Source organism: Eleginops maclovinus, chromosome 15 (assembly GCF_036324505.1).
Source record: "Eleginops maclovinus isolate JMC-PN-2008 ecotype Puerto Natales chromosome 15, JC_Emac_rtc_rv5, whole genome shotgun sequence".
In the NCBI taxonomy this organism is placed as follows: domain Eukaryota; kingdom Metazoa; phylum Chordata; class Actinopteri; order Perciformes; family Eleginopidae; genus Eleginops; species Eleginops maclovinus.
The window spans coordinates 4,239,773-4,266,158 of record NC_086363.1 but is presented as its reverse complement, the minus strand read 5'-3'; the positions used below and the strand labels follow the sequence as shown (position 1 = coordinate 4,266,158).

The following is a 26,386-nucleotide window of genomic DNA, read 5'->3' as shown; positions in this document are numbered from 1 at the left end:
TGTGTGTGTGTGTGTGTGTGTGTGTGTGTGTGTGTGTGTGTGTGTGTGTGTGTGTGTGTTTTCTGCACACACAGTGCAGACTGCAGTGTGCTGACTTACTGTGAGATTTTCTGTGTGCTCTCTGCTCTGTACATCTGTTGATGTGGGTCTTTGGGACCATCTGACAGTGAAAGCAGCTGGGTGACAGGATTTTAGGCTAAGCCCTCTGTCCCTTTAAACACAAACACATGCACACACACACACACTCGCACAAACACACAGTTACAAACCAAACATGGCCCTTATGGGGCATCGGGCTGGCGCGTGCTGGTGGGCAGCGGGCTGCAGCTGGCACAGTGGGTTGACAGAGGGAAACAAGCCACAGTGTACTGACTCTGTGTGTGTGTGTGTGTGTGTGTGTGTGTGTGTGTGTGTGTGTGTGTGTGTGTGTGTGTGTGTGTGTGTGTGTGTGTGTGTGTGTGTGTGTGTGTGTGTGTGTGTGTGTGTGTGTGTGTGTGTTGGCTGGCACTGCAAATCTGTCTTGCCACTGCAGTAACCCTCACATGTACCCTCTGCACCAGGAGGCGGGGGAGCTACACTTCGGTAGAGGGGGGAGAGAGTGCAACTGGGAGCCTTGCAATGTTGTAGCAGCTTTTCAGGGACAACTGCTGTGTGTGTGTGTGTGTGTGTGTGTGTGTGTGTAAAGAAACAAATGTGTTAAGAGGTTACTTCAATGATTTTACTGGGTAAAACTGATAACATTTTACTTTTAATTTGAATTGATATACAGGGGCTAGGAAAATAAGCCCCCTATACTGTAAATAATAAAGGTGTGAACCCTTAAAGTTGAGTCAAAAACACTGTGTTAGTGAACCATGGTTTAAGTGAAAGCAAACTGAAAAATACATTATAATATTGATGTTAAAAATGCTAATAATTTCCTTAATTGACTGGACTTTTCTGTCTCCCTGCTGTAACAGCGGCAGAATCCTGCTATGGAAGTCATTCAAACCTCACATGCTGGATTTTGTGCAGGGCAGAATGACAAGTGAAAGGTAAGACGAGGCTAGACAAACTGTGAATGTGCATCTACTTTCCTACCTCAGCAACAATGATGGCATTTCTTCACACAAACACACTCATGCACACACATACTCACGCAGTGGCATCAGCCATACTGGTCATATCGGCTGATGAGAATCTGGCCTTAAGCAACCAGTAGAGGACAAGAATCATGAACTTATCCTGAATATTTATATGATACACACACATAGCTTATGTTTACGTGAACTGCAAGATGGAAAGTCGATGTGTATGACCCTGTCCTTTCCTGAGATTTCATCATGTAGTTTTCCTTGCCATGTTTCCCTCTGCATATTCCATGCATGTCTGTTTGTACATGCTCAAGTGACAGTGTACAATGGAACCCAACACCCCGTACAGTGATATGCAAGGTCAATTTGCACTTCTCCCAGCATGAGTGACACCAGGGAGTGTAAAACACCCTCAGGAGCTACTCTTAAGCTGGTAACAGTTTGTACAGTACATCACAATTAAAAGCTACTGAATGTGCAGCGTTCAAAAAGCCATACAGATGTCCTCCCTGTTTTCAGGCAGTTATAAATGCCAAAAAACTGAGAAAATATTACATTTTAACTGATCCACAGCATAGTTACTTTGCAGTAATAAGAATTCAGAAGATAAATCAACAGCAACACACTGTAATGCATTGTTTTAATGCACTTAAGAAACTGATAAGTATACAGTAAATACAAATGAGCTCCAGATCTAGCAGCTGCAACATTTATTGATTAACTGACGGCATCAAAAATGACAGTGGGGTGATATAAAATACTATACTGAAATTGGCCATTCTGCACAGGGCGTTTGATAAGCATTTCAGTAACATGTTGAAGGACTTTTACTGGTAATTCCTGAGGCGTTCTTCCACCCCCTGCATGTGACAAACTCCTGTGGCTATGACATTAATCAAGTGCACCCTTTACTGTATGACAGTCCAATTAAGCTGCCCTGTTTTCAGATATGCAATGCCCTGCTGCTTGTCTGCAAACGTAGCTGTAATAAGAATGTAAACTCGCTTTTAATGCTAGCAGGATAAAGTCAAATTAGCCTGCTAGCAGTCTGTAGCCTAAATGCTGCTATGAGGAGGACAGACTCCACTCACTACTAGCGAGTTTGTTGTACTTATTTTGTCTCTCTTCGTGATGTCAAGACTTCCCTAAAACGATTCATAACGTCGAAGATAACAGCTTCATCCCACCTACTGTAAGTATGCTGCTTGTGCTAACATGCTATTGTTTGTCAATGTTTAGGCTCTGTTGAATCTTGTTTATGGGCTTGGTAATATTTGATGACAGCCAACACTGCTGAGTGTAAAGTTGTTCTCTGTTTGTCCCGCTTGTCTCTCCTGGCATTACTTTCGTTGCTTGTGGACATTATTAGGTTTATTGCTTGGGAATTATTCTCTTGAAGTTGATGAGTTTATTTAGCTTTTGGCGTTGGTCTGGCAGGTTTGAGTGTTGCAGATCGAAAAGAACACATTTAACATTTGCTTTGAGGCTATTCCACACCATAACAATACTGTTTCAACAAAAGAAGTGCATTCAAATTATTTTTAATAATTGGCACCACACTATACCCTTAAGGATTTTGAAGTCTAAGTACTCCTTATGCATGCTAATAATAGTATGGATCCTTTAATGCGCAATTGCAACTGGTAAAGGTGCTGCTAGCCTTCTGCTGAGTAGCTTACCCTTTAATATACCTGTTTTTAATTATCATGTGAATCTGCAAAGTTACTAGTAACTGAAAAAATATAAAGAGTGTGAAAAGTATTTTCTTTAAATATGTATTTGTGTAGGATAAAATGGAGTTGCATAAATAAAGTACAATTGTGATTAAATGCAGTACTTTATTTTCGCCCTAGATGTCAATCTTGTTTTGGGGAATGGTCCCCATTGGCACATTGTAAACCAGGTATCTTATACTGTATGTTTTATTTTAAAGCTCCATCAGAAATATTGCATAATTGTTCTGCAGTATACTTTTAACCCATGTACACTGCTACTTTACTTAGTTTTTTTGTATACCCCTTTTTACCCCCCCTTTTTTTCTAGGCTCTTATCTTTTTATGTTATGTGTTCTTTTATATTTGCACTGTGGGACTGCCAGAGACGGTATTTCAATGTTCTGTATGTATAACACATGTGGAAACTTTGACAGTAAAGTGGACTTTGGCCTTCATCTGTGACTTTATGGACGTCATCCTGTCTTGCACACCTCCTATCTACGTAATAATCCATGTCAAAGTCAAATGTTTATGTCAACATTATATTTAGCTGACTGATAACATCTCACCTGTGGAGGTCCTGTGCCTTGGTTCATCATATACCCAACCAGTATCAACTCACGTCCTTGGCATGGACATAAACCTTTTTATTTATTGGATGTTTTGGTATCTCTTTCCATCTTCATACCATCACCTCCCACTCTCCCAGATACCTGTATGTTGGGTACGATATCAGAAAATGCTATTTAATTTCCATGGAATAAACCACAATGTTGCAACACTGAAATTCCCTTTTAATAGCTTTAGGGTGAACTATTAATTGTGTGTGCGTGCGTGTGTGTGTGTGTGTAGGTGGACGGTGAGGCAGTAGAGCTGAGAGCATGGCAGGTTGCCACAGTGGTAACAGTGATTTTATCTATGTGTTTCAGCATGTTAACGTTTCCCCTATTGCTGAGGAGGAATGCCATTTAGATTAGACCCTTATTGAACTGATATGCAAGTTATTTTTTCAATTATAGGAATAAAATGGTAGAAACTGGAAAAATGCACATCCCAAGTTGACTGTTTGAAAACAAATTTTGATCAAAGTTTCAATGCTTACTGTGAAAGGTATCTCACCACAAGTCTGCCATATTCAGAATATCTGTTTCAGTCATAAAGCACGATCATCCGCCGATTGAAATTGTCATAAAACGGTATATGTTAAATTTGTAATGTTTTTCCTGATCACATTCCGAACGCTTCATCATTTTTGGCTTATAATCTAAGATTTATCTGCCCCATTAAGACCAGGTAATATGATCAAAGGTCTAAATGGACCTTGAGTTGATCAATTGATGTTTCCAGGGTCAAAAATGAACCTAAAACCTCCACTTTTCTAACTCAAGGAATAAAACCTTTTTATACAGTCAAAACCATCTACAAACCAATCAAAACTTTATAAAATGTAGTGCAAGTAAAAAGAGAGGTTAAGTTTTGATAATAAAAGAGAACACATATGTTTGAAAGAGAGGAGGAACAGTCTACTGTACATTTATACCTTTTAGCTAATATTTTAATGTTGGCACCACTCCTGTGTGACTCAGCATCGACTCACTTTGTCCACATTGAGTAAGGAAATAATGAATGTAATATCACACATTCTTTGGTGAGCCTGGGCATGTCAAAGAAATATGTTGCCTTGAGCCACGTCAATAGTCGAGCCTATGTGTTTGAACAAAAACTTTGGGCAGAAAGTGATTAAGCGAATTAAACACGTACCTCTGAACCACCTCTCAATCTTTTCAGGGACATGTATTGTACCCTTTCTTCCGACTTAAATGGTTTAGAGCAGTCATTGAGTTTCTTATTTGATTTGGTTAAATGCAGCGTGTATGGGCTTGATGCTTTACAAAAGGATATCTTATATCTTATACTTCCTGCATTCCCTTTACACAGTCGTACAGCCTTTTTAATTTTCAGTCAACAAGCACAGGCACGGTCAGGACTGAAAGCAGGGTTTCGACTAACGATTATTTCAATGATCGTTCATTTTGCTGGGTGAACTACTAGATGAATGTCTTATGGTTTTCTACAGTAAGTGCTTGTTCTGTGAGTCAATGCATCCGGTCTCACAACACAGCTGCTGTCATTGATTCATCCTCCGTAAAATTGTGATTCAACACAAGGTCATAAAGACTTAGAGTAGCCATCTGACAAGAGGAACATACACATCTGCATTATGCATGCAAAATACATTCACAGACATGTAATTAAAGTTATAGACAGTTGGCTTCATCCAAGCTCGAGACGTTAGCTATTATTTAATCAATGAACTACAAAAAGCAATGATTTCAGGCGGCAGCGCTTTGCTTATGAAGCCAATGCTAATGTAGCTTAGCCTAAAAAAAAGTCCCATCCTGATCTGTCTGCACACTCAAAGACTGTGGACAAAACAAGACATATGACAACATGTGGACTTTAATAAATGATCACAGGCACTTTTCATAGTTTTTTTTAAATGTCCATGACCAATCATATGGAAATGGGCTCTATAATCATCTCTAAAGACTCTTTATTCATCATATTGGCGAAAAAGAAACTGACTTTTTTTGCAATCATCACATTTTTATCATGAATAAGGCTCAAATAGAAATGATATACACTTGTATTTTACACAATATAAGACACAGTCAGAATTGAATATGCTGACACTATTAATATTTAATCATTTAACCTCTTCTGAACTGAAAAGCCTCCAAAATAGAAAGAGGTCACCTTCTGTGATGAATGTCAAATGTTCCTCCTCTCTGTGTTTGATGGAAAGGGATGAAAGTGACACTCTCCAGAAGGAACAATCAATTAATCAGAAACCCATTCAATACTGAATTCGATTCTCTCAACTTGACACTTGACAGAGGCGACCTTAGATATCTGATCAGGGGTCAACTCCATCTGAGCCCAATCAATACAATTACAGAGCCAAAATGAAATGATAATTGAAAGTTACACGGGGAATCCCACTTAAGTGATTGCATTGGAATTATGGATTCAAGTTACATGTAGTTGCAACTACACTGCCCAGCCAAAAAAAAGGTCACCAGCCTGTGGGGGCAGTGCTGTGATCTGGGGTTGCTGCAGGTGGTCTGGTCTTGGTTCAGCAACGTGCCCAAAGAATGAGGTCAGCTGACTCCCTGAATATACTGAAGGACCAGGTTATTCCATCAATGGGTTTCTTTCTTCCCTGATGGCACGGGCATGTTCTAAGAGGACAATGCCAGGATCCATCAGGCTCAAATTGTGAATGAGTTGTTCAGGGAGCATGAGACATCATTTCCACACATGGATTGGCCCCCACAGAGTCCAGATTGAGAATCTTTGGGATGTGCTGGAGAAGACTTTGCGCAGTGGTCCGAATCTCCCGTCGTCAATACAAGATCAAAAATGTTTTAATGCAAGACAGAGATAAATGTTGTGACGCTGGGGAAGCTCGTGGAAACGATGCCACAGTGAATGCGTGTTGAATCAAAGCTAAAGGCGGTCCAACGAATATTACAGTGTGTGACCTTTTTCTTTGGCCAGGCAGTTTAGTTCATGCTTACTTGCCTTCATATGTAGCAAGAGAAGCTCAATAACCTTTTTTTCTGAAATGTATTAGTCTAGATTTGGAGTATTTGTGTTAATCGGGATTGCGGAGAAAATCCCTAAATGGAGGTTGTGTGAGGTCAAGCTAGGTCTCAGTGTGGGCAATGGGGCGATAAGGGCACAGCTGGGAAAAGCAAGCAGAGGGATGTGTCGCTTGGCAAAGTGCCCGATGAGACAGCTGACTTAATAAGGAAGACCTTTTATCCTGCAGACGAACATGTGGCCGATGCTGTCGGAGCCTCCCTGACAGACAGACGGTTTCTCTGCTGCTGTCCACGGGAGGGGGGAGGGGAAATGTGACCTGCTGTGGACCCACCTTCCCATTAAAGATCAGTAAAGCTGATATAGTGAGTATAGAGTGAAATATGCTTTGATTAGAAAGGGAGTGAAACCCAGCTAAATAACCATCTGCTGACTCACATTTGTGTCAATAATGGACATAAAGCTGGGTTTCCTTAAGGGATCTTTTACATACTCTAGTAATAATACAAGAAGTTCACTTAAATACTGGAGCAACTCAAATATAGTTCAGAAATCTTAACGCTTGTCCAAAAGCCAAGCTGCTGATCGTTAAAGTGCATCAAAAAACAATCAATTGAGCAAGAAAATGTGCCTTTATAATAAAAAATTACCCAAAAATCTGGCTTTATTTTGTTAAAACAGCTTGATTGTAAACTTTGTTTTATCAACCAACTAATAGGACAGTAGTGAAATACATTTCATCAAAAAAAAAGTGATATATTCAAATTCTTGTCAGTCCAAAACTAACATTTTTTTTAATGTATAGTGCTAAACAGGAACAAACAGCTGTTCTTTAGGTTGGAAAGGTGTTTTTGTTTACATTTATACTTTTTACCATTTTACCTAACTTATCATTATAGCTTGAAATGTCAGCTACGTATAAAACAACAACCCGCCAGCCATTAGCAAGTTTGGCTAAAGGCGTTTTCCACTTTTACCCCTTTATTACATTCCTAACCTTTACTCTTAATGCAATTTATTTATAATTCACATCCTAATTATAACCTATAAACCAACTCCAAGTCCTAATCAAGCTAATTGGACAGGTAAGGACTGACAAATTTAAACTCAACAGGGTATTTCCACATTTTTCTATTACTGGGTAGACAACACGCACAAACATCCACCAGTCAGGTGACTTATCCACTCACCCACTGCCACCCCCTCCCCTCCCCGGTCTGTCTCACTGAGTTCCTGTTCTCATCTACACAGAGAGCCCAGCCACTGGAGATACTAGGAGAAGAAAATGCTTAGTTTTACGACATTAAAGGCCTTGTTACAGCGTGGCTGTATACCTCTTTTGATAGGGAAATTGGATCTAGACCTGAGAGGGGAGTGTAATGCAGTTAAAGGCATCATGAGAAGCCAGCTGTAACAGGATTTCATCTTCTGCCGAGCTCTGACTGACTGCTGCCGTGAGGCGAGTCATTAAAGGGAGAACCTTGTGTTTGTGTGTAGGTGTGTAGGATACGATATGTAGGAGGTAATACATCATCCTCAGCAGGAGTCGATGAGTCTGTCCTGCAGAGAAGCCACCTTGTACCTAGCAGAAGGTTGTAAAGAACAAATGTTTAGTCATACTGCAGAGGGAACTGAGGTTGCATAAAGAAAGAACAGTTGCAATATTATGTAGGGTGTATGTAGGGCTGCAGAATTAACTCAAGTTATATGGACTAGATCAAGATCGTGTTGCTGTAAGTGCAATATTTGGTAAAGGCAAAATATGTGAACATGACACAAAGTCTTCTACTGACCTAATACAACCTTGTTTGGTACAGATTCTCTTAAGAAAAAGTCAGCAATACTTCCAAAGTTAAACTGCTCAATCTGAGGGATGTATTTGGGAGTTAGACTTAGCGGTTATTTGAGTTAAAGGCTGCAGATGAATCAAATACACAAATAACCACCGGTTGCAGCCCTACAATACAATATGATAAGGAACTGTAGATTAAGGGTCGATAGATGGGTGTGATTTGATATGGTGGACAGCAGGATACAGAAGGATTGTTGGATAGACGCACAAATAGAAAACGTTCCTCTGGTTTTCAGTGCAGTCATTTTGTTTCTACCCACCGCCCTTTGTCTTCTCAGCCAGAAGCTGTTCCAGAATCATGTTTTTCCGCATGTACGAGTGTGTTTTTGTGTGCCAAGGTGACTGTACATACATGTGTGTTCAGCGCAGAACAATTTTAATAGCTTCTCTCCAAGGTCAGCGCCTTCACTGTGCTATGTGAGGAATGAGCGAAGGCCTTTGCTTGCAGTGCCTTCAGCCGACTCCAGAGAGTCGCTTTCATTGTGTGGCAGCCCGGGGGGAACAAAGACATTTCCACTGGAGGAACTTTGGGTTCCTGTTGATAAGGAGGGCAGCGTTGTGAGTCCGGGCCGTGTTTATGTGCTTGTGTACAGTGGGGATCGACGGTGCAGCAGAGGCTCGCACTTTCCAGACAACAAGTGGTGGCTGTATAAATAGTCACCCTTGGAGAAACATCAAAGGGAGAAAATTCCACCGGATGATCACGATATTCCCAGCCCTGGATGAAGAGTGTGTGTTTACTGGGGTTTAAGATTTAGACTGAGGTGCGTTTTCAAACACAACCTGCACTCAAAGTTGACTTTCAAACCAGCTGATGTTCAGCAATGTCACTGTGATAGTGTCCAAACGTTGGTCCAGTTGTTTTTGAAGCAGGTGTCAAATACTTTATTTTCCTTTAGTCACTCCATTAGAGTCCTTACCTTTACTTTTAACCCTAATTTGTTCCTAATTAACATCTTGGTTATACATAGGGCCATATGGGGTCAGTTGCCCTACACAGTAATGTTCCTGTACAGTTTCAAAACCACCATCATTCATGCCTTCTGTAAAGTCAAATCACAAGTATTTACTGATCTGCTGGTAACAGTTGTCTCTCCTTACTGGTGTTTGTCTGTCAGGTAATAAATCAATGCAGAGACCATTTACGTGCACAAAAGCCTGTAAGAACACATTGCAGGAAAGGGAAACCCCAAAAAGCATAATAGGGACCCTTTAATATGATCGACAGCACTATTAACGTTCTCTAGGTAAGTTTGTCCAGCAGTGGCTCAGTCAGTAGGGGCTTGGAATTGTAGGGTTGCCGGTTCAAGTCCCCGAACAGACTTGAGAAAATATGGAAAGTGGACTGCTACTTGGAGAGGTCCCAGTTCACCTACTAGGCCCTGCTGTGGTGCCCTTTAGCAAGGCACCGGACACCTCCAATCCCCCCTCCCCATTGCTCCCCGGGCGCTGCACAATAGCTGCCCACGTTAAATGCAAATCACTGTGTGTGCTCTGATGTGTCATCCTCCGATTCAATCTTCTTGAGCTGCTGTATAGAGCGCTACAGACACTAAGTATTACTGTATGTCTCGTAGTTAGCATCACACCTGTTCCATCAACAAAACTACAGTAGGAATTTTGAATTGGATTTTTGGTTATTGCAAAAACATTAACTGAAATTATCCTTGCACATTTTTTTCAGCGAGTAATCTTCAAAAACCTATTCACCAATTGCATCATTTTTTTCATGTATAAATGCAAAGGTTAAATCTCATGTTACACTAAACAAACTACACCATGTTCCCGCCACTACCGTAAAGGAAGACCAGTGTTCGGATTCAACCTCTGTAGTCTCATTTGAACCCATGTTAGCAATGATGAGTTATTTACTGACAAATTTGATGCCGTAGGTCGGACAACGCTTTTATGACAGACTTGGGCATTTAACGAACAGCCCATTCATAAAACCATTTGACTGCTCCTTCCTGCAGCACTGTTTGTGGACGTTAACATCTTTCCGTAGTTCTCAGGAATCACTAATGTGTTTTTAAGCATTACACTTCACAGGAAATTACTGAATAAATCAATCAGTGCGGCTGTTCCAGACAACAAAGACACACGTTAACATAATTAGGCTTCTAACCCTATAAAATTAAAGGGGAAGATCAATGGCTGACCGTAAGGAGACAACCTGGTGATGCTCGCTGAAGGACAGGAAGCCGGAGACTGGTGGAGTGAAACACGGATTCTGTTGATCACCACACTGCAAAACCTTCCATGTGCCCGAAGAATAAGACTGAAACGACTTGTCTTGGGAACCAAAGGGAAGCTGTTTCATTTCGGATAATATCATTTTTTCATTACACCCTTTAAGAGAACCACTGCATACATCGAATCACCCTTCAACAACCTGGTAATCGACTGCTTCCTGGATTTGCTTTTGTTAGCGTGAGACAACTTTTCTCTCGATCCTGATTCTGTCGATGTTGCATCCAAGCTCTGTGACATTCACACTGTCTGCTGCCTTTCATGCCCACTTATCAGCAGCTAATTGCCGGTAATGCCGAGGAGACATCGTTGCATCTGAACTGTTCATTCACTTATCCTAGTGTTGAGACACAAGCTTTCATGTCCAGTATTCCCACGGTTGGCTTTGGGACTTTCCAAACTTTGAGTCTGCAGACGGAACAGGATTGGACTTTATGAGCTAAGCTACAGTAGTTCATTGATTAAGTGATTCCCAAACTTGGATGATGCCAATTGACTTTAACTATGTATTTTCATGCATAAAGCAGATGTGTATGTTCCTCTTGTCAGATGGCTTCTCCTTAGTCTTTATGACCTTGAGTCAAATCAGTTTTCCAGAGGATTAATCATGGACAGCAGCTGTGTTGTGCGACCGGATGCATTGACTCAAAGAACAAGCACTTACAGAGACTTAACTGTTTGATTGTTTTTACATTTTAATGTGTGTGTGATCATATACAACCTAAAACAGTATGTTATCCTTATTGGGGGTGAATTATAAACCATTGGTGTAGTATCCACCCCCAAACTGAGGCCTAAAACTATTTATATTTGGTCATCCAGACAATTTAAGACTATTTTCTGCTCACTTTAGGACCTATTTTCAATGAATGATTATCACAGTCTAAATAAATATCAATGATATAATCGTAGCATCTTAGAAAATTACAAAAACGCAACATTTACTTTTTATAAAATAGCACGATATTGCCAAATCTGCAATATCACAAAGTAGCCCAGTAATACCAGCCTGTTTGACTTCGATTCTCTCCGGCATACAGTCTGGAACAGCATCATTGGATTTGGATTATTGTAATGGGTGGATACTTGTCTGAAGTTTAAAATCATTGGAGTTCCCTTAACCAATCACTAACGTTTGGTAATGACGTATATTATGCGCCGAAGGGCAGGCTCTGACCTGACGCTACCTACTTCCGCTTTCACAGTAGTAAACGAATCGCTACCTGCGAGCGTGGCTGTCAAAATGTTGTCAATGTAACCTGAGGATTCAGGGGACAATTCGTAACTCGAAACAGTTATTTGAATAAAATGAAGAATTCCGTCAAGAGTTGAAACAACCGAGCGGATAGCTAGTAGCGTCTCTTCCTCCGTCGCCATTGTTGAACTACAGACTAGGGGCGTTTCCCAAAGTCAAGGAAGCACGCTCACCTGCCGCCCTTTTAAGGACGCTACGTCATAGAGCGCCGCCAATCACCGTTCCAATGTCGAGAACACTCAAAAACTCGCGCCCTTTGTTTTTGAGAATTCTGAGAAATTTCAAGGATGCATCGATGGATTCTCAGTGAGCAAGAATACCCACAATCCTCTACGTTCACGCTGCGCGGTGTATTTGAAATGGCGGAATCCAGGCAGTACACACTCAAATGTAACCGAAGTTAGTTTAAAGTTTGGGAAACGGCCTAGTAGACTACATTCAAACTCGGCACCAACTTCGACGTAATCGCTCTCACCCCCTCCCCCTGTTCGCTGATTGGACCAACAAGATTCTGAGTTCCAGTAATCGTACCTAATGAATTCTTGCCCAGTCTGTTGTAGTTGATATACAACATCATAAAAGGAGATGTCATTAAGCATCAGGCTGACAATTAAGTATTAAGTATAATGAATTAAAATCATATCATTTGCTCTGACTCTGAACTGCAGAGTGAATTTCATCGTGTTATATGGTGCACGTAAGAAAGCAGGGCAAGAAGGGAAGTGGACTGTGCTTCAGCGACACCGAACCCACCTCTGACACCTGATAAGGAGCTCAGCGCGGCATGGACACCAGCCGGCACGCAGCCAAAGATACTCTGGCAGCACATCGCGATGAGGGCTGAGAGTGCTGAGAGGTGAGAGGCATGTGTGGAAAGGGGAAAGGCTGATGTCTTCACATTAGGCCTATCAGAGCCTTCTCTATGTGTGTCAAGCATCCACGAGTATGTGTGTGTTCAAATTCACTAAACACAATGACACACACTGATCTGCAGCCTCCTTTTTAGATTTGAGATAGTGTTCATTATGATCGTTTGGTGTGAGATTAGATAAGACATTTTTGAATCCCCATAGGAATCAAACTCAGCATGGTTAGAGACCCCGGTTGCTTCCCCAGTCACTCCTGCGCTGATGGTCTTATAGTGTTACCAGTACTCCTTCCTCCAGTGGCTGTTTTGACCCTCGCTTATTGATTTTTCTCCACAGAAGGAGTCAACGCGGGGATGAGCACGACTGCTGCAGCAGAGAGGGTCAGGAAGTTTACAGCCAATGAGGGATGTAAGGATTTGTACCACACACACACACACACGCACACACACACACACACACACACACACACACACACACACACACACACACACACACACACACACACACACACACACACACACACACACACACACACACACAGAGGAGAAGATAAAGAGAAGAGGAGGCAAGAAGGAAGGTTTCTTTCTCATGGGGAGCTGGTTTATTTTTAAACGGTGGCCAGACTTGGGATGCAGTGTTGAAATGAATGTTATCTTTTTGAGAGACTTTCTATAATCTATCTTTGTTGTATTTTCCATTAAAGTTAGGCTATTAAATTCTGTCATGCAGTTGTTAAAATGTCTCACCCACAATGGATTAGTTACCGGCGTTAAAAGGAAAACAACCGTGTAAACTAAAAGGAGAGAAGAAGTCATCTTTAACCTAGCTTGAGGCATTTGAGTGTTTTTAAGTTCCAATCCATCAACACAAAACCCCCCTTCGCTTTTGGGGTTTTTCCCTTTCCTCCAGAGTGTTTTTGTGCATGTAAATGGCCTGCAGAGGCTCAAATCCCAAAGTTCCTTCCATACACTCCCCCCCCCCCCTCGCCTGAAACGCCTCCATTGGACTGCTTTGTTTACTTCTGTAACATAATGACATCACGATGTAACACTTGCCCTTCTATTGAGTAGAGCGCACTGTCAACATACAGTCATGGTACTGATGGCGAACTCACACTCTCTCAAAGCAAGGGGTGTGTGTGTGTGTGTGTGTGTGTGTGTGTGTGTGTGTGTGTGTGTGTGTGTGTGTGTGTGTGTGTGTGTGTGTGTGTGTGTGTGTGTGTGTGTGTGTGTGTGTGTGTGTGTGTGTGTGTGTGTGTGTGTGTGTGTGTGTGTGTGTGTGTGTGTGTGTGTGTGTGTGTGTGTGTGTGTGTGTGTGTGTGTGTGTGAGTGTGAGGAGGCATTAACATTGTTTTTACAGTACATGCACTACACATGCTTCTACTGACCCCTACTGTAGGAAAATGGTCCGTACAACTTTCTCTACACATCGTTTTGTCTTGGTTTAAGTCAGCCAGAGCTGCGCTTTGGTTTTACAGCTTTCTGTCTTAAGGATTCAGGGGTAAAAAAAAACCAAACAAGTAATGAAAACTGAAACAGAAGTGAAGGGAATCATTTGAACTGCTTCTAGCTCTTCACTATTTCATTTGGTTGATACGACTATGTACATGCCCTTGTGGTTTGTGGAATTTAACTAAGAATATTAATCAATTATGCTTCTACTTCACTCCTTTTAGAGAGAAATATTGTTATAGTTATTGCACAACATATATTTGAAAGCAGAAGTTAATTTCGGTTATACATATCATGCAGATTTGACTCCCCAACTACAAAAAGCTGTGAACTCACTTTTAACAATCCTGTTTAATGGCTTATGCACCAGTAGAAAAACCCATAATCCAGTCCTATCGTAAGAGAATATGTAACCCTGACTGGGGCCAATCTGCTGCATAATACATACTTTTACTTTTATTACCTTTTGCTGATAATGTGTACTAAATTAGGAATTTGAACACAGGACTCTTAGTTGTAATGGAGTATGTTCACACTGTGTATATGGTGGTGTGTGTGTGTGTGTGTGTGTGTGTGTGTGTGTGTGTGTGTGTGTGTGTGTGTGTGTATACAGAGTTGCTTAATGATTACCAGTGTCCCCATGCAGAAGCACAACACACCGCCTAATTAATGGAGCGTCCAACATTCCTGGCTTTTATACCGCAGCACAAAGGAGGCCTTTTTGAGACACAGCAATAAATCAGGGGCTGCAGTCAGTCAGCGACCCTTCAGCACAAAGTAACAGTGACGTTCCTGCAGCGGACACGGCCACGTCTCTGACCTCCTTAGTGTACTGCTTTTCACGTATTGTTCACCTCGCCATGAAATCGAGCGTGAAGAGAGGTTAACTTTTAACCAGCAGGAACGTGAGCCGGTCAGCAAACAACCGGAGCGTTCTCACGTCGCCTCTTCAGATTGATGTACCGGTGTCTCTCTTTTTAAAACAGAAAAAGCCATTTATAAGGCAAGGAAAGTTTATTTACATAGCACATTTAGACAACAAGGGAATTCAAAGTGCTGGGCTAAACACTTTAAAGTAATAAGACATAAGGAAACATTTAAATACATTTCAAATCAAATCAAAGCGTATTTATATTGGGAAATATCACAACACACGTCTCAGTGGACAGATTGATAAACAGGAATCACGGTGCTAAAAGATGAATACAATTAAAGAGACAATATATTGTAGAATACAAATTAAAACCTAAATGAGAGACCTTTTTAAAACCAAGAGAATACACATTAAAACCCCTAAAAAGATCAGTCTTGATGTAACCGTTCTGTTGTCCTGGGGTCAAATTGAACCTGTGTCTTAAATGCTTTTTATTTTAGAACAGGTGTTCATTCAATCTAAATCATCTCAAGAACAAAAATAACACGGATTGTTCAATATAGGTTATTCCCAAGAACATTTGATGATCACTTTTAATAAATGATGTGCTTTTTATTTACATTTTTAGCATCATGTGCTGCGTTTCAGGAGGTTTCAAAACAGAATCCTGACTTAAACCTTTACATAAACCAGTCTGTGATAATCCATCAATAAATCTTAACCATAGTCAACATAATTTTGTCTTTCAAAGTTAAAAAGTACGTTTTATTTTGTGTAAATGTACACATAAACCATATTTGATGAAGATGAGTCAAACTCAATGAGTTGTAATGAAGTTGTCTTAAAGTTGTAACACAGATTTTGGTGATGATTTGTATAATTTGCTTTATTAAGAGTCAAACCAGGACAAACGTTGGACCACAAAGGTTAACAGAAGTGAATTGAATAGATATTGTAGAGACTTTGAGCCTTTTCTTACATATAATTAACCAAATACTTTATTCAAGCTAGACAAGGCTTGTAAGACCCTCTGTTATTTTAGTCTAGCTCACTGAGCTGAAGAAAAATTTGATTAGGTTTCACTTAACTCGTGCACCTGCAGATTAAGCCTCAGAGGGGAGTAAAGTGCACTCGGGCACATGCATGCTCTCGCAGCAGGCCGAGCTTTGTGCCAAACGTGTCGTCCCGCTGAGCGCAGGCTGTAATCGAACGAGCAGGTGGTAAGAGCGGAGAATTAAACTGATCAGAGCAGGAGATTTTAATGTGCAGCTGGTGAAGTGCTGAAGGTGTAATCAGGAGAGAAATCTAAAGGGTATGTTTCAATAGGCTGAAAGAGAGCTCTGGGAGAAATGGCAATCACCCAATTCTATCAATTGAGGTTACTTTCATTTCTTGGTTCGCATCAAACCCATAACCATTAGGTATTTGTAGAGAGATTTATTGGTGAATTGACAAACAAATAATTGCCAACTTTTTTTATATTTGACGCCTTTTTTATATAATTTTTCAGTCAAGTTTCTTCTGTTTTTCAGCTGTTGAAATGTTATAAATTGCTGTTATTCTCTGGTTTGTGTCTTTATAAACTATTTTTTATGACTGACGGCCAGACAAAACAAGACATTGAAAAAATATCTTGGACTGTGAGAATTTTAATAGGTGTTTTTCAATATGCTCTTTTATTTTAGACGCAAAATAATGAATTGGAAAAGTTTTGAAGATACATCTAAATTAAAAATAATAGTAGCAGTCCTAAAGACAAACTTAAAGCATTCAAATAACCAACAAAGCCCCTGAAAATAAGAAAGTGCAGTGTAAATGTGCTTATAAATTACAGTTAGCACCTGCAATTGAATAAGCCACATCAGACCGTAATGAAACCTACACACTATAATTTAAAAGGTTGCAAACAAACCAGGATTCATGAAACTGTCAGGAACCGAAATGAACTGACAGAGAAGACCACCAAAAGAAAGTTTGTCCATAAAATCTAAATGAAATGAGATGATTTGTGTTAAAAACCTTTGGTAGAATATCTCAGAATAAGTGATGGGTCTCTACGAGGGGATTGTTGGGAGCAGCAGCAGATGTGAGGAGCATCCAGAGGGGGGAGGAGGAGGGTGATTTGGGGCAGAGCAGTGTGGGTGTCTGGTGACGAAGCGCTGTCTTTCCCATCAGCCTCATTAGTTAATTATATTGTCAGGGATCCCATTAGTGTTTTTACAGTTCACTGAACTCCTCCCTTTGTATCAACATCTAGTGTGTGTGTGTGTGTGTGTGTGTGTGTGTGTGTGTGTGTGTGTGTGTGTGTGTGTGTGTGTGTGTGTGCACCTTGTTAGACAATATAGATGTCTGTTTACCATGTGGCCACGCAGAATACATTAATTCATGTAAATGGTCCCGGGCAATTTGTAAACGTTCGGTAACAACATATAGCTTTTATGTTTTGCTGAAAAATGTGTTTAAAAAAGAGGAATAATCAAAATAAAACCATTTTTATCAGAGATTTTGTACAGATTTGAGTAATTCTGAAGTAAATGTTTCATAAAGACCAAGTTTTATTGTATATTTAGGATAATATTTGCTTGAAATTGAATCCAGTGTAGTTCAGAACCACTCATACCTGATATTTCCACTGAATAGCCATCTCATTATTCATTCATTTTATTCAAATTGCTGGATAAGAACTGGAGGCAGTTATTCTGAGGTTCATACTAAACTATACTTCTTAAATCATGTTGAACTGGCAAGGAGTTATTTAATATCCATAGACATAATCAAACACTTAGAGGATTTACAAGGGAAAGAATATCTAAAAGGTTTGGTCCCATTACGTTATAACAAGGGGACTAAAGCGTTAAAATAAATGAAGTGTAATGTGGTGAAGTGTAGGAGTTTTCAGAAGAAATAAAGCGCCTCATTAAGTTTTAGAGCCTCCGTGTGAAAGCGGGAAATTCAGTTATGTTACAATGCATTATAAAATGTTGGTGTTCTGTTCCCTAAAAAAAGTCTCCCTGACTTAAAGACCTGTTCACATCAACAAGTAGTGTAAATGCTGCAAAAAAAAGAAGCTTTTCCTCCAATTTATGACATGTAAATGTTTGCAGAACGTCAAATCTCTTCACAATTTGGGCTTTACAACGCTTTGAGAAAGTACTGATCCATTCCTCCAACAGGAGCAATGTGTAACTCCTGATAACGATGGTATTATCAGTGTGGATGTGACTGACAGTGGTGGTAAAAGGATCAAATACTGCAGCTCATTGAAGACATGTAGTTGTCTCAAACACTGACCACTAGGGGTCACTGTCTTTCTTCATGTATTCATTTAGGCTTAAAGACAAATGTCCAAAAAGTACACAGAACACTTTCCATTGGACTGGAACAGTGAACCCAAAATTTAAAGGAAGTGGAAACAAATGCATGTTCACAACATCCATGAAAAGAGTGTGAAGTCCAGGTTACATCATTTTAATTTGAACTTTTAAACATTAAAATGATGATTCAAACGTTTAGCCTGTTTGTTTTGTATTGTTATTCTATTGATAAAAAGCCACAGCTGAGTGGATATTTACTTTTTAGAGATGATCTTTCTAAATCAGTGAAACAGTTCAAGGGGGAGAGGTGATTTCCATACCACAATATTCAGAGTTTTATGGTGAAACTGTTGTAATGTTTAAAGCATCACGTATCACATTTAGGTGTTAACATGAGGCTGAATGAAGATGAAGTCTTTCAGTGAATTTTGCTCCAAATATGACGCTTTAAATTTGATGCTCAAAACTAATGTCTTAACAAGAAATTTAAAGAAATTATTTCAGACTATGGGACTATGGCCTGTTATTTCAGAGACACAATTATTAATTGACAAGACACGACGAAACTGCTTTGAGCTGTCTTCACATTTTCTGTTCACTCTCACATCTCTCATAGGATATTTTCCAGCTGTAATAGGCAGCTGTTTCTAAAGACAACGCTTTTTAATGTAACTGCTGAGCACCAACAGCAGCACACTGAATAAAGCGCGTAGCAATGAAAGAACCAGAACTCTCCTCAGAAGCTAAGAGCTAAATAGATTTAATATATCCATTTGTCAGATGCCCAGAGTATACCACTCCAAATGATTGTTGCTCCATAACTGTGCAGCTTGCTTCTGCGTCCCTCTAGTGGTGACATCAGTAACTGCAGGTTCATGTCAGGAGGGGATAACATAGTTTTGAGTCGTGAAACTGATCTTTCCCATCCCTCTCTAATATCTGCAGCTAACCCCTTTGTCTACTCTATATTATTTCTAATGAAAATAATAAACCCTAACCTTAACCCAACCAGCAGTCCTTTTTAATTGGCTATATACAGTATGTGCTCGGCTAACCTTAGGGGAATATCAGAATCACAGCGGGGAAAAGTACAGTGTAACAGAAGGTATGAAAAGGCATGCAATAAAAAGAATCAAATGTAGAAAAGCACAGGTTATACTAGTAGAGTCTAAATAGAGACCACTAAGTGTCTATGTACACATCCATGGCTAAAATTGATTAGCAGCAAGTTAAGAATTTCGAAGAGCTGCATGAGATAGTTGGTGTTTCCTTACATTCTTATTTGATCTGGTTATAAAGTATTCAGGGTCAGTCTTTAGTCTGAGTCTGAGTTCTATATTAGTTATTCACCAGTGCCTTCAACAGAACAGAATACAACCAGTGAATAACACAACGTCTGTACGTGTTGACTCCTCTCTCAGACTACACGGTGGCCAACAGGCTTTTAATCTGTCTAGGAGCAGCAACTCATGAAACAGTATAGTCTCCCTCTCCTGCTCGGTGTTAAGATTTGGTGATTCATCTGCACATTGAAACTGCACGAAACCATTAAATGGCTTTTAACGTTTTGCTCAAATTTGTATGGATTCCCAGAAGGGCTTTTGTTATAGATTCAGCTGATTCTGATTTGAACCGAACTGACATTGAAATTAGTTTTTGGTGAAATTTGAGATGAAATGACTCTGGTTGAAGGAGGAATAATTATGATGCACAGATGTGGCCCTGCTGGAGAAAACATGAATAGGGTTTTATTGGTTTTGCTATTTCTTTACATGGGCATACACAGAACAAACCGGGGGAGAAAAAAGCACACAATTGTTATTCATATCTCAATATGGACTACTGCAATATCCAAATTAAATGCAATATTTAATTAAGGCATTACATGTGAATATTTTATCCTGTAAAAGTTATTCCCAGCTAACAAACGGTACTCTGAAAGGTTATAAAAAAAGTCCTGTTTAGTACAAATCACCCCCTGATCATTCTAATACATTTATCAATGGTAAAGTGAAGAAATTGCAATACCAGTAACAATGATTACCCTATTATACACATTTTCAGGTTCATATTTGTATGTAGTGTCTCTCCTGTACATGTCTCCATGCTTTAATGTTCAAAAAGCTCTTTATTGTTCTCATACTGCCTGTGGTGCAGCACCTCTTTTCACCCTCTGTCTGAAACCAGAGCCCAGTCTGCTCTGATTGGTTAGCTGGCTGGCTCTGTTGTGATTGGTCAGCCGTTTACAGATGTCCCGCCCCTTAGCCTATCATGAGAAGCGCAAATGTTACATAATGATGTCACTATGTTCCGGATGTAAGTCCAATGGAGGTGTTTCAGGCAGGGGGAGAGAAACTTTTTAGCTTTTGCTGACTATTTACATGCACACAAACCTATATAACACGCTACACTAAATGGAAAACCCCAAAAGGTATAATAACCCAAGCCGAAACACAAGCAACTGATTAGAGAAAACGTCTCTTGAACACAACGTTCAATATTAGCGTGGGCTCCGGAGTATTTTCATCCGGGATGGTTTTAATTACTTTTCAGCAGAGCAGCATTACTCCCACATCGCAACATGTACCGGGAGAGAATGCCAGGCACGGCGCTCTCCAGCAATAAATAACCTCTTCAGCCTGTAACAGGAAGCCAGCAGCAGAGTATCCAAGGGACACACACACACACACACACACACACACACACACACACACACACACACACACACACACACACACACACACACACACACACACACACACACACACACACACACACACAGCCTCTTCAACCCTTTCTTTCTCAGACAGTATCTCGCCTTCTTCCTCTATCATTACTCTCTTTGTCATATACTCTGTTGTTTCAACTTCTTAAGCACACTCCAGTCCTGTCACACAGTCTGCCCGACACTGCTGTGGCAAGAAGAGTTCCAGTATATCCAATATATTGAAAAGTTCGTACAGCAGCTATATCTCAACATGTTCTCACTGATCTGAGAGCCATGGCAGCACGTGTTGATTCATTAATTAAGTATTGTCTGCACAGGTTTTATAGTTCTAATCTAATTTCGCTTCAGCGTGTGTTTTATTATTATGTCCTTGGATGTGTTTCATGTTTCCTGTAGCTGTCTTCCTCGTGTGAGGAATGTGTTTTTTATGGATGCACCATGGCTTAAAAGAGCAATCCAAATTTCCTACGTGAATTAAAGTAAATCTTGAAGTAGCAAAATAAAAAACAGGAAACCAACCTGGTTTGTTGTTGACCTTTCCTTTCCTTAAAGCTGTGTAGAGGAGAATCTTCTTCATACATCTTGTTAGGATTTTAGCTTCTATCAGTGCACACGTGCAAATTGTTGAGCTCGGTTCAAAGCAATCTATTTGTTCCAGGGCTTTACTGTTCACTAGAAGTACATTTGGAGAACACAGACTTCCACCAAGGCCAAATATATCATGATTAAGCATCTGAGCACATTACCTTTCGACCCCCTCAAAATCAATTCTCCCTCATCTCGCGTGGAAAATCTCTGTGTTGCAAAACTGCGCTTTCTAGAATATGTTTGATGAAGATACAAAAGATTCATAGATAAAGCCTCGAACTATAGCTGTAAATCCAAACACATAAATTACTGACCTTGATTCCTTTGATCAAAGCTGTTCCTCCTCCTTAACTCTTTATCTTCCCCACTAATCACTTCATCCTTTATTCTTCTTTTAGTTTATAGCGTGTACCATCAGCCTACAGCTCTTAAAGAGGCCCTATAATGCTTCGGGGATTTTCCCTTTCCTGTAGTGTCTGAAACGCCTCCATTGGACTCTTATTTCTTTTCAGATCATAGTGACATCCTTATGTAACACCGGTGCTTCTATTGGCTAGCGCTCCAACACATTGTACCTGAGGTGGTTAAGGGGCGGGACATCACTAAGAGGTTGACCAATCCCAATAGAGCCGGCCAGCTAACCAATCACAGCAGACTGGGCTCTGGTTTCAGACAGAGGGGGAAAAGAGGTGCTGCAGCACAGGCAGTATGAGAAAAACAAAGAGCTTTCTGAACATGAAAGCATGGAGACAGGTCACAGTGGAGGCACAAGATACAAATGTGAACCTGAAAAAGAGCCTATTTCGTTCTCTTGAAGTTTCCCTCTGAACTGGTTCGTCTATTAACTATGTCTTTATCCTCCCACAGTGTGAATAACATTCTCTTCACCTGCGCTGTGCACGTCTTACTGTAATCAACGCTACCTCTTAACTGCCCACATTTATGCTCCAAAGATTACCTCTTTGTTTTCTGTAATCTTCCTAATAAAAAAAGTAGAATGATAAAAACTAACCGTCTTTTGAAAAGGTAAAGGTTGGATGAGCTAAAAGCATTTATTATCCCCCGCCCACACAATGTCCCTGCGTCTAAAAGCACCAGTCCACCAAACCCAGCTGAAACAGGCCTTGACTCATCCCTGCCACGATTAAATTACAAGAAGAAAAACTGTTCCCCCAATGGGTCAGCACGTGAACCCGGCTACCCAAGATGCAAAGCAGTGGCCTCGGTGTGACCTCGTCGGCCAGGTTGCCACAATAAGAGCAGCAACTTCCCACTCTCACTTCTACAAAGCTGGCAGCATGTGACACGTGCCCGGTCCGTCCCGTGCCTTAAGAGGTCAACCTGAACCTCTGACCTTCGTTGGACCCTTCCGGTCCGGGGGTCAGGCAGTTTTGATTCCTTGTTTTGATGCACATTGTTCACACAACTGTTTTTAGCATATTTGTTTATGAGTTGTTAAAGACAGTATGTTTGTTTTGCAGGGATACTGTAAGGCTGTAGTTTCTTCATTAAGCAAGGCCCGTGCATAGAAATACGTTAATTCCCAAAAGAGAAGCGATGATTTATGTCAGATATAGCTGAAAAACACATTGAAAATATTCCTTTTACACTTAGACTCTTACAGACACATCAAGGTACTGATCTATAAAATATAATTACCAGAGTGTCAGTGCTTACTGTAATATTACAATAAACGTCAATTTAAAACTCAAATTACGTTCAATTTAATGCTGACAAGACACATTTCTAAAAATCCTTACTCTTTTTTCAGCACAGGAACATATCGAATGCCATAAATAAACTGAAAAAGCAGATTGTGGAAAGGCCATTTAACATGTGGGATGTGTAATAGTGGGTCAGTGTTCAGATTTCCATCAGATTAAGTGTCCTACAAATGTTCAAATACAGTTTTTTTTTAATCTTGGTCATCAGTAAATAGACCCAGCAGTGTAATGGGAGGTCAGCTCTTTGGGGCGAGTGGATTTGAAGGGGGCATAACATTCTGTGTTCCTCTATTGATGGATCCATCTCTCCCTGGGCACACAGGACTTCTCCTTTCTCGGTGCCAGCTGTTTCCGCACCAAAATCACAGTCTTAGAAAAAAATCCATGCTCATCAACATTATAATGTATTGACTGCAATATAGCAATTTCACATCATCACTGTTATCAGTTAAGGGCACAGTCCCCCGTTTAACATGCTCACTTTTTAAATGACGACTGTAATAAACACATTAATACAGGTTGTTGGACCCACTAGTTCTACTGGTTGTAGTAGCGTTACACAGATGCTGAATGGTGCTGGAACACGGGGTACATTTTTAAAGATCTGCCTGTCGTCTGTGTTTTAAAATGTGTCAAAATAGATCCCTTGTCTTATATCTGCAAACCAAATCTACCTACTGGTACGAATAACTGACCTGAACCTGAAGCTATTATACATATTCCTTGACCGACTTTAATCCAGCATTACAATTGAAGCTGAGAGAAAAGACGGCGAGTGTCTCTATACGGTGAAACAAGCAAAAAAAAGAAGCTGCAGGAGTCTTTTGCAGCTTATACGTTGCTTTGTGCATTTCTTTGTTTCTCTAAATGATGAATAGAGTCACAAGGGCCACATTTCTGGTAATGATGCACGGTTGAAATATACTGGAACTTGCCTTCTAACCAAGGAATTGTGTTTCAAAATATGACGTGGACTGTTGGTAAGCAACAGGAAACAATCAATGCTCTCTTGTGTCAAAATCAGTAGTTTTTTTTTACCCATTTAACAGTTCTTGACATTCTTTGTTATGTCTCATTTTTACCTTCCTTGATCCCGATTGTTAGATGTCTCTTAAGCATAGACATGGTATAATTTGTGGCTTTTTTCCCTAACAATTGCTGTAATTTCCTAAGGCAGGCAAGTCACCCCAAATTCCTCTCATGCGGGCTGATGTCAATGGAAGAAAAAAGCCCTGAGAGAGTTTAGATAAAGCACTCACAAGCTGACATTATTTTCCTGCTTTTCTGCACAAACTGAATATTCGAGCTCAGTTGTGGTGACTGAATTTTGATTTTACACTAATGGAAAAAACAACAATGTCCAGCACGGAACAGTCGGAGGATAGTTCTTGAGCCACCGCATTAGCGAATAAAAAAAATAGTACACCTTGTGAAGAGATTATGAAACGTCCGGGTCTAAATCTCAGTAATGTTCATTCGTAGTACGCCATCATGACAACCGAGGGTTAAAAGCCCAATTTGAGAGGTAAATTGCTCCTTCAGTCCTTGTAAAGTAAATGACAGAAGGACGAGAGAAGTCTGAGTCCCATCTCCTGGCACAATTTGCACCTTGCAACCCGCGGTGCGCTCATTGGGGTTTGGTCAGAATGTGAAGACTCTAAGTCCATTACCCGGTAATGTCAAATGAACTTCTGAAGGCTGCGGAGCCACAAAATGTAATCACTGAAATTGGATTTTAAGAGGAGAGAAATGAGCGCATCGTAATTCTGAATGATTATCCCGACAGGTGTGCCATTAGTCCCTGACTGGAAAAAGCTTTTAACTTTTTTTTTGTTACTTTAAGAAAATTGCTAGGGTGAAAGCGCTCTGTCAGAAACACACACTCTGTCCTCCTGCCTCCAGGGAGAGCAGGTGGAGAGGGGGATTGCATTTTGAGAAAGTATTCCAGATACTAGAGCTAATAAATGGTGCATTATGTACTATATTACTTCTGAAATTGCGAAATAAAGCGTTCATGCTTTTTTCCTCTGAGGATGTTGCATCAGATGTGCAGCCCTGATGAACCTGCTGATCCACATCACTGTGTGTTTACAGCCTGCAGGGACCCAATACATGAGGAACAGAAGACCAACAATTAGCACAAAGCAAACTGGCATGATGATGTGGAACTGGATGAAGGTACACTTTGTACAGCAACAGCTCGGCACGAAGTGCTCCTCTTCAAGGAGAGGTTTGCATGTCAAAATGTCTTTGAAGTTATTTTATGGAGACTCCAAAATGCATGTGATCTTTGTTCTTGGGTACATGTCGTGCTGTAAGGATTGATAGATTGTTATTAAATCATTCAACAACAATGGCTGTCATTAAGGTGGGGCCTTCGCTCATTACTTAGCTTGTTTTGTGTTATTATATTTTGCAAATGTTATGCTCTGCCTCTAAACGAATGAGTGAATGCTGCTGAGCAGATCTTTTGTGGCTCACACACCTGTACAAATGGCAGTGGCTGATGTCTGTGTGCAATACAACTCTACAATTAACCATTTGAGTCATTTTCAAGCCAAATTACAAACATTTTCACTTAGATTTTATCTGTTTTTGAGTATTTGTCAATCAAATATCTTTAGTTTTTGGACTGATGTCTGGACCAAACTACTTGAAGATTCAATTTAAATGATAGGTTGAATAATTAAAACAAACTTGTAGTCGCTTGTATGTATTTATCCAATTTCCACTGCTTTATAAAAAATATCCCATCAGTGTAATTTAGGATGATGGTGCTGATTATTAAATAGTGTTCATTGAATGATTTACATTTGCATAATCCCTCTTGAAATGTAATCGAGGGCTATCATCATTTTTGTTTTCAGCCCTGGCTGCAGGATCATAAGCCATTTCCTCCCTGGACTTTGAGCTAATGAGCTCAGGGGCAACAAGGGTCAGACTTCCACATTAGTGATCAGACAGTGAGCGCCGGTATTTAACACAGCACTGCTCCAAACATGCTCTGTTGGATGACCAATGTGTTGTTACTGTCAGTCATGCATAAAATAAACCACAGTAGGAGGTAAGCACATGGAAGATGAAGAT

At 40.3% G+C, this 26,386-nt stretch overlaps 1 long non-coding RNA gene across 1 annotated transcript; it reads left to right on the top strand.

Moving 5' to 3' along the window:
- The first annotated feature begins 2,074 nt into the window (after positions 1 to 2,074).
- Positions 2,075 to 25,519, top strand: LOC134876598 (uncharacterized). Its single transcript, XR_010167477.1, has 3 exons — positions 2,075 to 2,265; positions 12,957 to 13,028; positions 25,394 to 25,519. It is a non-coding gene; the product is annotated as an uncharacterized LOC134876598 (long non-coding RNA).
- Positions 25,520 to 26,386: the final 867 nt, after the last annotated feature.